The sequence below is a fragment of the Mastigoproctus giganteus genome, chromosome 1, assembly GCF_048544385.1.
Source record: "Mastigoproctus giganteus isolate SK-2022 chromosome 1, ASM4854438v1, whole genome shotgun sequence".
In the NCBI taxonomy this organism is placed as follows: domain Eukaryota; kingdom Metazoa; phylum Arthropoda; class Arachnida; order Uropygi; family Thelyphonidae; genus Mastigoproctus; species Mastigoproctus giganteus.
In genome coordinates this window covers 169134424-169153693 of record NC_143575.1, presented here as the reverse complement: position 1 = coordinate 169153693, position 19270 = coordinate 169134424, and the positions used below count along the sequence as shown (strand labels likewise).

General features: G+C 36.8%; 1 protein-coding gene across 11 annotated transcripts in view; it reads right to left on the bottom strand.

The window, feature by feature from the left end:
• LOC150091249 (tyrosine-protein phosphatase Lar-like) overlaps nt 1-19270 on the bottom strand; it is a 1641114-nt gene that overhangs the window by 1386437 nt on the left and 235407 nt on the right. For all 11 annotated transcript variants that reach the window (XM_090374921.1, XM_090374965.1, XM_090374991.1 and 8 more), the window contains one exon: nt 8981-9034. The gene's annotated coding sequence lies outside the window, so the exon portion shown is untranslated. The remainder of the gene's footprint in view (nt 1-8980; nt 9035-19270) is intronic.

Below are 19270 nucleotides of genomic sequence, written 5' to 3'. Positions count from 1 at the left end.
CTATAAATTCACAAACAAATTTCGTTTGTTTTTGATCGTGCTGAAAGTGTACTTCTTTCAATGATGCTAAAGGAAGTTTTTTAATTAGTGCGGCGTCATTCAAAACATCTTTGCCAAAATCTCCGATGACTTAAGTTATAGAGAATTATAATCCCCCACAGGAGTCCATTCCACCCTTGTTTTCAATCTCCTCTTGTATATTTGACTACTTGACATTCATTAGTGTGTATAAGGGTAAACCAAGCATTGTGGGTAAACCACTGTCCTTCTGCACTGTTTTCAAGACAGGTTTTGTTTGTATGTCCGCTTGAATAATGTTTAAGAACCAAAAAAAGTTCATGAAATACTAGCATACATATCCAAGCCTGAGCTTATGTTCATTTAAAGATAAAGCGATGCACTTAACCAAACCGAGGAGGACGGAGATCCACTATCATCATAATTCATCAGCATTACGAGAACCACACACGGGCTAAGTTTATAAACTCGATACACACTGAGTGCTTGGCTGAAACCAGTATAATCAGAACGAACTACAATCTCTTCCTCATTACACTGCCATCCATTTTCGGCGCTTGATTTGTTTTCTTGTCCATTCAAAGCCCAAATTATTCCGAGTCCTTTTGGGCGTAATTACGTTCTAAATTTACAAACAGAATCTTTTTCTTCTCTCCGTCTCTCTCGTCCATCACGGTAAGCTAATTCTAAACCCGGGGTCTATATTCCATTACGGCGCTCTGCCAGACATCAAACAGACTAATCTCCGATGGCGAGTGATGTTAGAGTCGAGATGAAATGCTGACTGGAGTAACGTCATTGAACACCACACGTCTGCATGATTTAACATGAGCGCGGATAAAATGTCCACAAACTAAGCTTTCCCAGCACCGGTTCAAATAGATTTTCAGAATCACGCAGACTGGAAGGGAGCAGATTGGAGCACACTATTCGACTATTGAAATTTCTAAAAGGCACAGTTTGGATTAGTAACTAAGGAAGCATTTCCTCACCTCTAACTTAAACTATTAAAATAAAATATTACATGAACTCTTAAAATAGTTAAGCTGCGTATCTAGAATAAGTCTGAGCAACTGTTGCAAATGCTTCCATTAAAAAAATAAAATCACCATGCGTAAATTGAAGCTTTCTTTCCATGTCATTTACCTTGCTGAAATCAAGAACGTTATTCAGTAATGAACACTAATTCGTATTAGTTAAATATATATTATTGAGTGCGTCAATATATATAAAAAAACCTATGGCAGCGCTACGCAGAAACATAGTAACATTCGCCATACCAACAGCAAATGGTGTTGCTGATCGTATGATGAGCGACTACAAATCCTAGTATTACACATGCGGGGAATCATTCTATCTTTTAAGTTAATCAGACAAAAGCAAGCGCAGAATACTTAAACGTATTAATGATAACAGCGTTTCATTTTAATGAGCTCATCACACATCACAGTATTTTTTTTTTTTTAACGTGGTCTCTCATTTCAGTACATAAATGCAGATTCTGTATTATCCTCACGTAGGTCACATCAGTTCTGGTTTTCGACCAGAAAAATGATCGGCAGAACTGATAACTCGTCCACAACGAGTTTCTTTTTTTTTTTTTTTTTTTTTTTTTTCTGTAACTTTCTGGAATTAGAACATGACTTTGATTAATTTAACAACAATGCTAATAACATATAAAATAATCGTGTTGAAAACTCCGTTTCAGATTTTCTGAATGCATATCGCGTTCGAAATAATAATATTCCAGAATGTTCCACAAAGTACGTGAGGTGAAGCACCTCTCAGCGCACCTCTCTTCACACCATGAAGTGAGGTGCGCTTCCCCAATGGACAAATTCCAAATAATCCATCAGCAACATCTATAATAAATGTGGAATTTTTGGTTTCACGTACTTTGATGTTGGTGTATCTGTTCGTATTAGTTCGACTGCTGATTGAGAATTTCCGAAGTTAGTTTTCCAGGCTACATAGTGGTTAGTTTCCGCAGTTTCTATGTTATTTTGTCCCCCCCGCCCCCCGCAAGTCAGACTGATGTATAAAGCAAACCGCCCAGTCAGCTATAAATTCGTGAGTTAACTTCATTACATATCAGTAAGCTTGAAGAGCTTCAGTTAATTAGAAGTCAGTTCGTCTTAATTGTAATTTTTAAAATTTTAATTAAGACACTTTAACATGAACTGATATTCATCTTAAAACTATAACATTGCCACACAAGGATAACATTGTAAAAATTCAATTTCTGTATTGAATTCGCAGAACTAACTAATTTAATGATTTCAGGTAACTAATGCCAATAAAACTAGAATTTTTTTAAAACTATTTTAATTGTATTAACATATAATCAAGGAACTCTCTGTCTTGAAAATCTCGTTATGTGTATTTACACAAATTATTTAATAATATTCGATATTCTGATTTCGTGAACAGATTTTAGGTTTGGCATCGACAGAATAAATTAAGTTAAAGGAGAAGCAGCATTTTAGGAAAATAACATTTAAAAGATTCTGTTAGGTAAATGATGCGTGGTAGATTGCAGAGAAAATTAACTGTTCAGATCAAACTGCAACCACATACTATGAAGTAGATTATAGAAAGAATTAGCAAGTAGTTTGTTGGTGGCGAGTTAATTACCGTTCAAAGTGTTTCTTCCGATAAACAGAATTTATGCGCCATAACTGGGTAAAGGATGGAATTCAATGATACACTAAAAGCTAAGCCTATATCTGGTGCATTACTGTGTTGCTGTTTTGTTCATAGCTCAACCATTACAACTTAGGAGTAACATGCCTTGTGAAATCAGGTACGATTGCTGCTAAGAAACTCAAAACAGGAAACAACCTCACCAGATGAGGAATACTTGAACAAGGAAATTAAATAAAAGTGTTTCTGAAACTTGGAAGTGTGGCATAGAGTAAGTAGCTTTCGCTTGCGTAATACCATTAAACATTTCCATGTATATTAATAGCAGTATCCCTAAGCGATAAACGTACTACTTTACTTAACCCTTGCTAAAATTGCGCTGGAGTGTTACTTTAATTAGAATTCCTTGTTGTCCTGGAAGTTTAACCATTTTGACAGTCGCATGTTCTACTTGAGAAATTGTTACTTTCAGAATTCACCTACAGGCTCTGGAATTGATAGAAGAGACAAGGTGCCACAAGAGTAAACAAGAGCCAAGTCTGGGTGACAGAAACGAACCTCAGAACGCACGACCTAACCGGTCCCCCCGCGCACTCTTCAAACCTAATATCAGAAAGTAATTACGTCCGTAGGCACAAAGTCAAATGGCTGCTAGGATGAACTGTGCGTCAGTTATTAGTGTCAAGTCGGAAGGAGTGGCCCAGGAAATGTCTGTCGCCTTCAAAAGACACCATTTACACCAAAGGTGGATGCACGGTACTGGAAAATAGTATTTTAGTCAGAGAGTAAAATTTCGAAATATCACCTTGGCAGTCAGAATTCAATTGAAATTTTATAATTGCAATAACATCACTGTAGTGATGGCTGTCTTAACACATTTAACAGGAGCTAATAATAATTTGTCTGTTGAATAGATGTCGATGAGTATTATCAAGGTCAAATGATGCAATAGAAGCTGATTTTTTTTTTCTATCAGCAAAAAAAATAATAAATAACAAAAGAAAGCAGACCATTCCCACAAGATAACAATCCAATTTCGCTTTGAGCTTTATCCAGGCTCACTGCCTCTGAAACGTTGGGAGGCAACTTACCAGTATAAGACAACCTGCTGCTGCTCACTGGTGGACTTCATGAGACCCAATATTCTGTTATATTTTTGCCACATGGTTCTTGTATCGGTTGCAAGAGAAGAGAATTTCCTCATTCATTTTACTTAACACTTTCACTGCTTTATACATCTCAATCAGATCTCTCCTTAGGTGTCCAGTTAGTCCACACCTTCTAAGCCGTTCTTCAAATGCGCAGGTTTGCGCTCATCAGTAATATTTTCGTCCTCCTTTCAACACTACAGAAGTTGTCTTCTTTTAGGTGTATATCCAATCCATACCTGGATAATATATTCCGAATGTGGTCTATCTATCTTGTTGTACAGAGGGATGACGTCCTTCTCTCTACTAGTAAAGGGCCCATACATCATAGACAGGTTCATGTGCTTCCCTAGTCACCTGTTTACATTGTATGAAAAATTTTCATGTCAGATTGAATCACCCCTCTCTCCTCTCGAATTTCTGTTCTCCAATGCATAACTTTACATTTAAAAGGATTAAACTTTAGTTGTCATTTTCTGGACCATATTTTCAATGGATCCAAGCCTTTTCAAAAGTAGCATTGCCTGACTCAAACTGTTAACCATCCTTCCCACCTTAAAATCACCAGTAAACTTTAACAACATCCCTTGGATAAGCTCATCAATATCTATAAAAGTCAGAAATATAAGGGGACCCAGCACAGAGCCCTGACAGACCAAACTACACTGGTTCGGCATTAAGACCGACCATTTATGACAACCCCGAGTCTCCTGTCTTTTAGACAGCCTGCAGGCAAGCACAGAATATTACCAGTAACTACAACTTCTTCCAATTTATACAGCAGCCTGCCATAAGGAATCGTATCAAAAGCTTTACCAAAGTCCAAATATATAATGTTCATTTTTTTTTTACTTGCATCTAACTGTTTAACGACTTCATTATAGTAATTTACCCGATTGGTCAGGCATGATTCCTCTTCACGCCACGATAGGATCTATTCAAGATTCCATTCTTGTTGAGATAGCCCTGAATCTCAGACTACATGATTATCGCTACCAAGGAAGTCAATCACTAGTGCCTTTTTCTAACAAACACTTCTCTTAGATATATCACTTAATTTACATCTATCGGACTCCTTAACATTCCCCAGAGATTGCAGGAATAAATAAAAAATAATTTAAGATGAAAGTGACGTAACAAAACTAAGGAATTCAATAAAGAAAAAAAAATTAGCTAAACAAGAAACAGCAGACTGGCAAACAGCAAGTGTTGGCGACCGCATTTAATGATTACTCTAATAATAAAGCAATATTTTCAGATAAATATCTGGCAGTAATCCACTGCGAAGTAACCCAAGAAAAAAAAAATTAATTGGCAGAATGGTTCCAATGCAGGCGAGGTATGCGCATACCACTATTCTGAGGCTCATCTATAAAGATTCCAGTAAGGTACAGTTACCGAAATACGGTAACTGAATAGTCTATAAAACAGCTTTAGCGGGCTATTATTATAGAAGGCCCCTTAAATGCTAGGAACGCAGAACATATTTCAACGGTTTTTATATGCTAGCCTTTGTCACATGCACAGTAATGTCCTCATCTGTTGACTTTACTAGCTCGGATGAATGACCATGGGCAGATGGCAGGAAGTTGCTAATAATTTGGTTGGCAGCATCTACCAATCAACAGTTCTCGTTTCATGTGAATGTGGTTTGATTTTTTTCCCCTCTCTACTATAGTTTCTACATCATTACAGAAAAAAAAGTAAATAAAGAAGAAATAAGCATTTTTAGATGAAAATTATCCTTTTATGCGATTTTATAATAACAAATGTGCAATTACATCGATTTTATTAACGGAAAATATAATACTACATGCATTCTATTTCAGAGAGAAATAATATTAACTCATTTTTGCATTCCACCGATCTTAGCCACTGAAAACATTTCCAGAGTCAACAAAGCACAACTAATTCCTTGTTTCTACAAAGTTAGCAAGGAAATTATACTGATTTATATAATTACATATATGATCACAAAATATATTACATGTATTTTATCATTAATAAAAACTATTTAATCACGATTATGAACTTAGTATCCAGCATAACGATTGAAAAATTCTTTAAGAATAGCGATAACGGATTATAGTAACCTCCCGATTTACGAACACTGAAAAGGTAGTTCGTAAATTGGGAGCAGGGGAAAATGTTTGCAAATAAAATGTTCACTCCCAAAAATTAATGATAACTGGGTCAACTATATGATTTTTCAACTAAATGAATAAAAATCACTACAGCACAACGGCTATAGAGTTGTGTGTGTTTATGAATTGTGTTCCCTAAATCCACTTTTATTCACGATTAGTGAATTAACCAGAACCATGATTAACACAAATTTAAAATACAGATATTATATTTATATAAATAAAGATTACGGGGTTACCCTCCCGCTTACCAGAGTAGGCATACTTGTCACCTAAGTCTTTTTGTATGTAGACAGCCTGAACTGTCACTCCTGATGTAGCCCATGATGGTCCAGCCCCCTTACCTAGCTTCTCAAGTTTTAGAACTATACAAACGGATTTTAAAGAATCCAAATCATTGTTCAAAAAGTTTTCCACCTGCCCCCCGTAGAAACAAAATCCCCACAAATTCAATGCCTCTCACGTGGAAAACAAACTCCAGCAGTTGTTGGAACTGTAATTAGTAGCTGAAATTTAATAAAATTAATTTCAACGCTCAACGTACTTCACGCTCAACGTTTGACACGCATCTTTACTGATCTTTTTGTTAATTAGAGTAAATGTTAAATTCTTTCTTTAGAACATTAAAAATGACCATTCTAATTCACGGTAAAAATGAATTAAGATTGGAAATATATATTATCATTTATCACAAAAATAAAAAGGTCAAACGATTATGGAACGTTAGTACTTTAATTTCTCGATATTTTATCTAATGATCATTTGAAATTAAAAAAAAATAATAATAAATAAATTCTCAGAATACGGATTGGCAAAAACAAAGTAGGGAACTTTATGATTAAGTCCATAAAAGCAAAGCAATTCGCTATTACAGAAAATTTTATTCCATTTTACAATCAGATGTATACGTTAGAAACTCTCCAGAGCATGAGAGAATCTTCACCTAACTACGTGAGCCGCAGAACGTTACTACTTATTTAACTCGCCCTTGGCAAAAACACCGCAAGAGTTCGCTGTTTTTTTCTCTCTTTTATGTGTGTGAACTCATACGAAGGCTGATCTCGTATGCCGAGAGAGCGACTTCAGAGGATTAAATGTGACTGAGTAAAATAGGCACACCGGAAATCTGGTTTTAGGCTTACATTATTTGAAAGATGTAGTACCTGATTACACAGGATTCCAGCGGATTTTCAAAAAGGATGAATTATGTATATTTCTTGAGACAGCGAGCGATGCCGGAAAGACGAGAGACTCGGAAAATGGGTGTAACTAGAGTTAAAAGGAGTCAAAACAAAGTAAGAATACATGCAGATTATAGACGAATAAGATCAGTGTCTTATGGAGTTGTTTGTTAAGAGAGGGCATCGCTCTTCGGGAACTCTACCTTGACAGAACGGATATGGAAACGAACAAACACGAAATACGTTCACTACAGCTAGAAATTTATTGTATTTTTCCCCTCCCTTTCTAGAAAAGAAGAAAAAGACCTAATAAACAGCAATATACGAAGGATCATATTTATCTTTATGATCATACCCTCCAAAATTGTCTACACCACAAAGTATTAAACGTTTTTTCAATACTCTTTCTTCGCAAACACCAAACAGTAATAATAATAATACAAGAAATACAAAAACAATGAAATATCTGAGTTTTCAGACATGCCATGCAATATGTTATGATTATTTGTACGCATTTTTTTTATACGCTATAGATTACCGGCAATAAATGTTTTGCTTACAATGGTTCTCTTGTCTTCTACCATCATTTTTTTTTTTTTTTTTTTCAAATAAACACAGGCCTGCAAGATGGGAAGAATTTCTAATATGGAAGCTGTAGGCAGCCGATCTCAGGCAGAGGATTATGGGTTTTCTGTGAATTATTTCGAGGGTTTGTAATCTTGCACAACATGGAAATCGGCCAGTGAACACACACTATACACAATGGTGCAATATGGTCAAAGTAGCTGATGCACCCAGAACCATACAAGTATACACTACGCACTTTGCTCTTATTATTGCAGACTTCTGAACAATTGCAGTCAGATTGCATTACGCAAGTAGGGCAGGTCACCACTAAATGAACTGATCAAAACATAATAAGAATACCATTGGTTTAAATAAAACAGGACTATGGCGCTTATGCTAGCTCAAAATTTCATATCAACTTCCGAAATCAGAAGTATACCAGCATTTCGCCATAGCTTATTGCTTCAGTCTAAATTTAATAACGAGTATTTATTACTGCCTATTCAGGGAAAAACAGTAATAATGAACAAAGAACTGAACTAATTCTCCGTTCAACAAATTATGAATTATTGCATGGAATCCTTCTATTAATAACGGAATATCGATGTACTCACTTCGAACTCAAATGCAAACCTTTACCTCTTTGTCAGCATGAGTTGTCCACATAGGGTAGTTATATTAGCATGGGCCATAACGTCTGCAGTGCGTCTGCTGAACCATGTCCTTCCTTAGAATACAGTTACAAATGCCATTACGGGATTAAGCCATGAGAAACATAACGATTATCCCACTGGTTTCCAATTTCCGAACGCTGAAATACGAATCGAATATCTTTAACACCGGCTCACAAATGCACGGATAGGCAGTTAGCACGAGCATGTTTCTTAAACAGAAATAAATATCCCTATAACAAGTCAGCAAACATTGGGAAGAATAATTTTTATTAAAATATTGATTTTTAGTTACGCTGGCATAAATTCGTATTTACTACAATCTTGAGGAGATATTAGAGAACAGGAATCCATGTTCAAAAGAAATTCCAGGATCTTACGCTTTTAGTTACTTCCAGAGGTTGTTATTATTTAGGAGGTTTTTGTCAAGAACCAACTGGACTCCCAAAATGTAAAATAAGATCCTAAAAAAGGTAGCAAATTTACTGAGTTATTGTACAGTACTCTCAACAACTCAGTAGGTTCGCGATTCACTGTAATTTAACAGATTTAAATTTCAGTAACTGAAACCACATTGCGAAGTATAAAAGTTAAGATATACATCTTACCTTCTGTTCGGAGACAACGATCTATTTTCGTCAAACCATTGTGGTCGGTCTTGCCTGTAATGAATAAAGACAGGTAAATTAAAAGGGGAAAAATAAATATCATGTACCGTGTACACTGATAGACATATTTAAAAATCTTCATAACGAAAAAGAAAAAAGACGAAAAATGAGTATTCAAGAGACAGCATATTTTATTTAGGTTCCTTTAACTATACAAAGGAACTGACGCAAATGTGACCGTAGCCAGTTTCCTAAATAGCCAACCAGCCTCCAATCTAAGCAGGTTACTTTTCAAATCAATATTATTATGAACAAGAACTGACTAAGTATTTAACTTAAATTAATTTGGTGCCATAGAACTCGAGTTCTATGGCACCAAATAAATTTAACTCAAGTTCATTGTTAACTCAAGTTCAAAATTAAAGTTTCAAATTGGTACTATTATTGAGGGGTGGTACGAGTTTGAAATAAAATTTTGACAGTGGTAGACCAAGGTCTGATCCAAGTAGATCAGAAAATAACAGGTTGCTTAAAAAGTTGGATTAGTGGTGTCGGGTAGAAGCAGTTGTTAAATATAAAGAACGTGATAACTCCTAAAAACATGCACAGAAACCACCCACATAGTCCAAATATAGGTAGAACTTTTCTCCGATGGGTTTCTCAAAGACATGTGCGCAGGAATAAGTCAAATACGATGAAAGAATCGAAAACCACCTACAGCAGAGAGCATTACTAAAAGAGAACCAACGTTAGCGAGAACTAATGTCTTGAGTACTAAGCGGTTTAACAACTACTCCTAGCTGGGAAAGGTAAAAAAATAAACTGTAAAGGACACTTTCGAAATGTCGCTCAGTCATTTCTTAATAAAAACTTAAAAATACCGTTTACTGTTCCCATAATAAATTAATCTTTTGAAAATTCAGGATGTGTTCCCCACCCCGTCCCTTACATGAACTCATCACGAATATTTGATTCAGTTCCATCGTTAAAATTTTACTAAACTGTTTCCTTTTCACTTCAAGTTTATATTGCAAGGTCTATATGTTTAAAAAAAAATCTCTTAGGAGGATTAAATTATTATCACATGCAGACATATATATATATATATATATATATATATATATATATATATATATATATATATATATATTCACGCATCTTTAATAACTTAAAGCACTGGTTGAAGAAAACCATTCATGGACTTTCCATATTCCGTAAAGTTTTAGCCATTAACATCAACCCGGATGTGAAAACGTGTATATTAATTTAAAAATCATAAAGAAACCCTGAGGCAAACCCAGCTGAGCAAACGAGAAGCGAAAACATTAAGAACAGATACTGTTGTATGGCTGAAAATGGTTCCAGTGGTTTAATGCCGAACGGTTAGTAAATGAGGTCACCATTAGCTTACTTTAAAAATCCCCTGGTCGTATAACTTAGTAATGTTACTTTCAAGCAAATATGTACGACATTTACTGTTTAGTTGAACGATGCATTTCCATCAGCAGAGTAATGAAAGCTGGCACGACGTCTTCATTCAACAGTCCAATTTCTTGGAATTAATATTTCTAACAGGTCATCTGAGATTAACCAACGTCGTGAACAATTAGTATTGGTCATGTGGTGCAAGGATGTACCGAATTTTACAGCTCCAGCAAACTAAAATAAAACAAACCCTGTTACGTAGCACTCAACCGATCACGCAGACCTATAAGTTTTCTGTCAACTTCAACTACTTATGAAGGTAGCTTTTCAAAGATTTAGAACTCATGAACAAAAGTTCAAATTCCTACAATCCAGCCTATACCGCTCCCCATAGTTCTAGCAGCATTTATAACCACGAAAATTTCACCTTCATTCATTTTACTTTCTCCTCCAGAGCGCTATACGGACCCCAATTAGGTATCCCCTGAGGTGCTTAGTTATCTAACTCTGCAGTCCACATATTCCAAATCTTTCCACATACGGAACTTTTGTCGATTTCACCAAGCTCGTCGTCCTTCTTTGGACCTTTTCAAGAAGCTCGATATCTCCGAAACCCCCCACCTGAAAACTCGGTTTTTTGTTTTTTTTCCTGTCCAGCAAAACAGACCAACCGACCGGAAACCATGCAAGTTATGGACATAACAGAAAGGGTAGATGATGGTGTTCTCAGGTAACCTTAATGACAGTTACCGTCTTGTAACCATCAAAAACAAGACCATTAATGTCACTGACAAAAATATGACAAATCAACTCAGTGATCAAACCAAAAAAGTGTCAAGGAAAAAACGATTTAATCTGTTTTTAAGACCCAACACACCGTTCGACAAAGTTTCTAAATATCCACATTCTGCAGGTGGTTAGATGTGTGCTGTGCCAAAACAAAAGGGTGAGGAGGCATATTGTGTCTGAAATTTGGCATATCCTTTGCTCGGTTTCCTGGACGTAAAACCGGAGTTTCCGGGAGGAAAAAAATCATGCAACTCTCACGTAAAGCCAACTAACTCAGCCACGTTGTGAAAATGCCAATAGAAATTCCTAACGCCACTGACGTAGTTCGAACTCAAGCCATTTCTGCTCATTTGGGACGGCAGTGATAATAAGAACTGTGCCCGCAGCGAGGGGTCGCATTGTACAGGAATTGGAGGTTGATGATGATTTCAGGATTGCGACTGATTTTAAATCACAATTCTGGTAATGTCAGAAATTCTTTGTCATCACATAGTTTCATTGTAAGGAATGTGGGATCGTGTTATTTTGTATCGATTTAAGGGAGACGGTCTCACTTGATTTCTATCCGAGATACGTGGATGTGGTAACTGACCGACTGGAAACATCGCATACTATGATTTGCTTAGATCTAACTACAAACAGTCCATTTATTGCGGTTGAAATAAAGAAAAGAGCATGGAGGCCTTCAATCCTATCACAGGGCCTAGGGTTCTGCAATAGGTTGAATCCGCAATAACGTTAAGTACTGGAGAAGGGGAAATCCAACAAATTGAATTCTGAGTACCCTGAGGAGAGTGAAACGCATTCAGTAACGCCGCCGTAGCCTAGTGGTTAGGCGCGCGGGTGCATAAGTACATGTGCCTTGAGTGACCGGTGTTCAAGCCCGTGACTGCTGAATACGGTGCTGTTTCTTGTATTCTGTCTATCTTGTGAACTCCTCTGACCGTTTGGTCGTCCTGGAGTATAAACAGAATTTATTTTTTTATTTTATATGAAGATCGAACAAAAAGGGAGAGTAGTAACGGCTATTTCCATTTCCTTTGAGGGGAGTGTCATAAATCCACAGGTTTAAAAAGCCAGAAGCGCTGCTGAAAAATTGATGCTTCGGTGAAGCAAGATATTCTCTATCAGGAAGTGTGTGTGTGTGTGTGTGTGTGTGTGTGTGTTGGGGCTGCCCACAGGATTTTGTATTTGGGCCCCTTTTCTGGAACACTGTGTTGAATGTCTAGTTGCGAAAGGAATTTGTGGACATACACAGAGTTACATATGTCGATGACTTGGTTTTGGTAGTAACTGGCGATTCTTGGGTACAGCTATTCTCAGCGGGTTTTACATGAACTTGATAATTCGTAATTTGCATCATTCAAAGGTATCTTGGATCAAGGTTTCGCCATATCTTGGATAAACGAATTTAAACACTAAAGGGACTGTATTGGATGACCAATGAACTTTTAAAGACCGTGCTTGTCACGACCGTGGTGGAACGATTTATTTCGTTGATGGGGTAAATTAAAATGGAGTTTGCTGAGTAAAGTGATTGGTTTGATCAACAACTGTATTTTTACTTCAATGCATACACCTGAGGCCACTGTAATGAAAGCCGCCGCAGCAGAGTGGTCAGCACAAGTGTGCATACATACACATGCTTTGAGTGATCGGGGTTCAATTCCATGACTGCTAAATATGGTGCTCTCTCTCTCTCTCTCTCTCTCTCTCTCTCTCTCTCTCTCTCTCTCTCTCGGTAGCACAGTTCGTATAATTGCCGTTCTCCACCGGGTGGAAAAGAACTGAGTTTGAGTCACATCGATCACGTGAGGAAATTGGGCTTTTTCACAACGTGGCTGAGTTAGTTGTTCTCAGGCGAGGGTAGCAAATGTTTTTTTCTCCATGAAATACGGGTTTTTCGTCCAGAAAACAGAAAACACACGCAATTTACAGACAAATATACACGAAATAATATAGCCTTAGTCGCTCATGCTCTTAAACCAACAACTCTTTTGTAACCTTTTCTGACCATGTGGTAGTCCCGGAGTATAAACAGAAATTATTCATTCTACGGTTTTACGAGGCAGAAAATATAGATTGTAGGAAATCAGTGATTGCAATGGTCGGCAAATAATCACCCCGTCAAGTGCAGAGATTGGTTGTCGTTATCTTTATGGAGATGACGATCTTGGTTGGCCAAAAACCTCCTGGGTTCCAGAACTGGCTTATGCTTGAACTTTTTAATGCTGCTCTGGCTGGTTTCCTCTTCAGCTTATATTTTAAGTTTACAAGAAAGACAAAATAATTGTTTATACTGAACCCTGAAACATATGAAAATTGGCAGTTGCAATTTCTTCAGTTTTTATTGCCTCCCCCGTTATACATCTTGTACACAGTTTGTCTATATAACATCGTTGTGGATACACCATAGTTAACGCATAAAATTAAACTACATACGTAGTGTAAAAGTATCGTTTTCATTATATCTCATATTGTGGCTACCTTCACAAAAGGTAGGATATATATAAGAGCAACAATATTATTTTGTTCGTGGAATCAGCATGGTAATGTTTTTATGAGGGCAATTGTTTGTTGATAAATTCTCTAAAGGCAACTTTGTAACTGACAAAGTTTCCTTTCGTGCAATTAGTACACACTCGTAAAAAAAAAAAAAAAATGACAAAGGGAAAGTAATGGAAAAAGTTGAGCTTTCCAAGATACTCATACTTCTTGGAACTATTTTAAAGATGTCACGCTCCCGCGGCTTATTAGGATTAATCCCAAAGCAGATCCAGTAAACTTTCGCCAATGGAAAATCTCTTGGGAGATTTCCTGTCTGTTTTGAAATGCGTAGGCCATATCGTATTTCCAATGTTGACGAAGATTACTGAGAACCAAGACAGTCACCCCAACCTTCCCTGAGAGTCACATTACACAAATTAGCTAAGCGTTTAATCTCTGTCGTTCTAGTTTGCAAAGACAACCAAGACACTCTCCACCATGCATCGTTCAGTTGATTTCCTGCTAACAAATCTCCCCTGTTCACGTAGCTTTCAAACTGAGCTGTTTTTTCGGTTGTTTTCTTTCGAGAAGATAAACTTCTCTTGTTCAGTTTCTTCCAAATCTATCAGTCGCATTCCCATGGGATCCAAACACCAGCAAACTTATTTAAACTCCGGAGATCAGCAATGTCTAGAAGGAATGATGGTGCACGGTGCGCTGTGCTGTTTCTATAGGCCACTGGTCTTTTCCCAGGTGATACGAGACTTGGCGTGCGTTTGTTTGGTGCTCGCGATCCGTAAGAGTGTTTAGAAATGCATGGAATGTCGTGTCCAGTTTACGTAGATGGCCACAGTAAGAAATTACATCTTGCTGACATTTCCAAAAACTACTGCTGCCTAATAAAACATCGGCACAGAGAGAAATCGTCTAAAATCCGTTGTAATGAAACTACATTACATCTGTAAACTCAAAGCTGCTGATTGACTTCAAAGAAGAGGATTCCAGATATCGAAATTACTTTGAAGCAGAGGCTAAAAGTTTACTAAAATTTAATCTTTTATACGTATTACATTCTTAATACCAGAATCAGAAAAGTCATCAAGGTAGTATGTATTTTCTCCGTGACTAATTACAAATTCTCTAAACGATAATTAAGAAAATTCAACTAAAAATACCGTATTTTACCTTTCCCTTACGTAATATAGTTTTTTAAGACAAAAATGATAATCATCGTGTCTCACGCCACCAACATTTGTGGTTATGACTGCTGTTTTTCCACATTCTGTTGAAAAGCCCAAGTCAAATTCGATTAGAAGTAAACAAACTTTCTTTCAAAAAGGAAAACTGACCAAGAATGAACTCAGATTTACGGACACCATTCAACACCTCCACAACGCCTATCTCGGCTAATATACTGGACTTGGCGCACAATGGCCGATGCTGCCAATGCGCCATCAATCAAGCTAGTATTCTAAACCAAACTAATAAACTGAAGTGATTATTTTTAGAGGTACCGGCTGAGTTGGTATGTTTTTCGCGATTATATTTTATTATAAATAAACAAACGTATTTATTTCTAAACTGGCTTTCCATACACACGGTAGCCTACTGCCTTAACTTTTTTATTGTGGTGCATTAACAAATTAATGCAATAAAAATTTTGACTTTTATCTGGGATACTATAAGTTTGAGTTTTAGCGGCTCTAGTAACTCAAATTCAGCAAAAGAAACAAAAATGAACAACTTCAGTGAATAATTTTGACAGGAGCCAGTTGCTTCTGGTAATAAGATATAAACATATCCAGGAAACGATCATCATCATCGGGCTTAAACTAATTACACCTCTAGCTACTAATAAATCCTATTGCTACATGCTTCAGTAGAAAGGCCAGATCGACCTTACTTCTTCCAACCTCATATACGTTCCATTATTGTAATGAACAGTAGGATGCATCTACAGGATTCTCCGAATCCTGTTATTGAAAATACTGCCAGTCTCAACAAAGCATTCGCAGTTATAAGAGTGCCTAAAGTAATGCAATATCTACTGTTTTCTCCGATGCCCCCCCCCCCCTTCAACTCAACCCTCACGAAATGGAATCTGATACAAACAGGAAAGGTTAATATGTCAAAATGCACTTTTCATATCAGAAATACTTTATAGTTTATAGTTAGAAATGACATGTTCCTGTAATCCTTAAGCCAACTTTCCACTCTAGTTAATGAGTGATGAAGCTTTGTGAAATACCATTAGTTCATACTGGGTTAAGGGAGCGCGTGTAGTAGAAATTATCACAAGTGGAGAAGTGTGATATTACTCTATGTGCACGAGAGATTTAGCGGTCATGGTCTAGTTACCCCCTTGCAGATAGGCTCAGAGTGGACCGTTAATATTGGGAAAGGCAGACTGGCTGCTAGTTTCCAGAGACAGCTAACTTAGTGATTATCTGGTAGCTAAACGGGGCTCTGTTATATGTAATAACATGCTGTTTATCTTATTCACAGCCGGCATAACCAAAAGTTCAAAAGGTTATTAGTTGAGTACAGCGAAACGCATAACACTAGTTCGTAGCAGATAGCATGTATATCGAACACTGATGACTGAGCAATTACAATATAGACCACTTCACTAAAAACGTACAGAAAGTATAATCGGCTGCAGGCAGCCATTTTTGTCTTATAGATTCTCATGATCAAAATAAGGCCAATTTTGTCAACAATAGTTTGAATTTTTCCACATCAGGGAATACTTTTTATAGTTACGTTTTTGTAATCATGTGTTCTATCAATGTGCGACGTCCTTACCTAATTTCGGATTTCTGTTCTTTTTTACACATGCGTCAATACAAATAATCTCTATTTTAAGAGCCAAATACACACACAAACACTTCGTGATATTACCATCCTGTGAACACTGCGATCAGCCGAAAAGCGTGGTAGGGAAACAGCTGTGCATTTCGTTTAATTTGAGTGTTCATCCAAATTTTGTGATTTTAATCTTTCTGACAATGTCTTCTCACACTCATGGTCTTGCTGCGGTGGTTTGATGTGTTTCGGGGTCGGGTTGGGGCTCTAGGATTCCGTTGCGTGTCGAATTTGGTCGTATCTCTATGAGTGAGGGAATTAATTCATTTTTTCATCTTATTTTATTTGTTACTTTTCGAGAGAATTGAATGGAAGCATTTCACAAAAAGATTGAGGTAATCTTACTTTTTTTTTTTTAAATCGCCTGTTACATATTTTATCAAGAATGGCCGAAAAGGAAAATATCTAATCAAAATTGAAATGTCAGTGACAGTTACAAAGTAATTCAGCAGATTTCAATAATATCGATTTTGTATATAGAACTCCATTTGAGGGATCCTAATTGTAACTCCATGTTTCCCTCTGTTTTGAAGGAGGCCTTCGTTCGTACATCAACTCCTAAGTTCCACGGCAGACTATCTACCTCGAAATTATTATTATTAGCTATATGGTGCAAGGAAGCCTGAGACTTATGCTGCACCAGCCAAAAAAAAAAAAAAAATTCCCCAGTTACCCTGAGAGAGAGAGAGAGAGAGAGAGAGAGAGAGAGAGAGAGAGAGAGAGAGAAGTAAAAAGGACTCACCAAGAAGAGAAGAATGATGATATCCAGCTCAGGACCCTGGGTGTACCAAACCCATACTCACCAGATGTGAGCCCCTCTCCGACTAAACCTTAATAAAACAGTGCTTTTCCTTTTTTCCCACTGATTCGAACTAACCGAAAAACTGCCAAACACCAGCAATAATCTCTTTAAAATAAGCACCCCAACTCGATGACAGTTATCGCAGTAACTCGAATAAAAGCAATCTATTTGTCAATTACAATGCCAAAATGCGATGATTAGTTAATTTATATTACCGTTTCCTTTTTATTTTGGTTAAATCATAAGTCTGAAGGGTGGTGATGCAGAGATTCATGCTGGACACAGAAATTTACCGTTTACGCAAATTTTACTGCAATCAGCTTTTTTTTTAGCCTTTTAATATTTAGTTTTTAATCAGCTGATAATTAATTAGAAAAGTCTCACCCTTCTCATTTTAATTCACCATTTGTAGCCAGGTACTCATACCTTTCTGCAGTACACTTGCTGCTCTTTTACCAGAAGCAGCACCTAAAGAATAAATAAACGCATAGAATAAATACTCAAGCCAGCCACGTCCTTTCACTCTAACACACCGAACCAATTTTTCTTTTCCCGTTCTTCGTAAACAGTCCTCAATACATTTTCAAAAATGCAATCTTCCCAAATTCAAATATCTATGGCAATAAGTTGCTTCCTTTCCAATTTAACTCAATCGACAGTACTTGGGTATTTCAGGTTTCAATAGCTTTTCAAAGTTAGCGATTACCAAAATTGTAAAGATGATTTCTACCCATATACCGATGCACTATTAAATAATTTACAAAATAGGCAATTCACGGAATTCCTGATACGCTGCAGCTGACAAACATTAAATTAGTGAATTCATAAAGAATGAAATACGAGTGTGCATCTATAACGTAGTGATAGTTGAGAACGGGTGATATCGTCTGTATTCGAAAAGCAATATTCCAGGAAATCAAACAGAAAATATATCCGCTGGGTTATTTACGAAAATCAATGCCCACGTAAACAAACAGAAAATAAGTCTTTCACAAGCGACTGACTGGCTTACAGCCTATTACACACGCACACTAGAGAAATATTGATGTAGCGAATTCAGTTTGCTGTCTGATGCCATTATTTGGAGTCAAAGTACACACAAAATCGTTATGTATTGTTGAAAAATGGATGGAATAGAGTTTTCCTCAAACAGGAATACAATTCACGATATTCTGTAATATCTATACATCCAATAAAACGAACGTCTTTTCACTTACTGCATTTCTCGATTTGATCAAGCTGGGAAGGGAAAAAAAAAAGGAAACTTTTTTAATAACATTTATTCCAAGCTGATTATACAAAATTTACGCTTTAGCGACTTGGCCATTCGACCAAAACGGATCAGAGGGGATCCGTTTTAATAAACTGCACGCATACATGTGATCTCGGGCAGAGGTAGCAAGGATCGCTGATGCACCTAAAACCCAACAACATACAAGGGAGAAAAAAAAAAGTTCGTGGGGTGAGGGAAGACTTCTTAAGCCTCAAGTTTACATCTTAGAGTAAAAATCTGCTTATAGAAGACTCTTTCTGTCCACGTGGAATCGAATCCCAATCCTTGAGCTCATCAATTAACAATGGTGATCGGCAAAGACTGACATTGGATTTTGACCCTTTGGAAATATTACGAAATTACAGGGAGGTCTACTGTAAGTTCCAGTGTATAAGCAAATGAAGACAATGTGCTAAGTCCTTTCGGTAAAAAGTTTGATCATTAATAACTGGTGCAGGAGTATAACACCAACAGGTGTTATCTCTCAAATATTCTTACCTCTTTTGGCACTAGTATACACGTCTCCTCTAAGAGTTATAAACACATCGGACCAATGTTAATGATAAAAATAAAGTTTGAAATCAATACATTACCATTTGGTAGCGAAGTAATAATATAAATATAACGCATCAACGGCTCACTCAAAGAT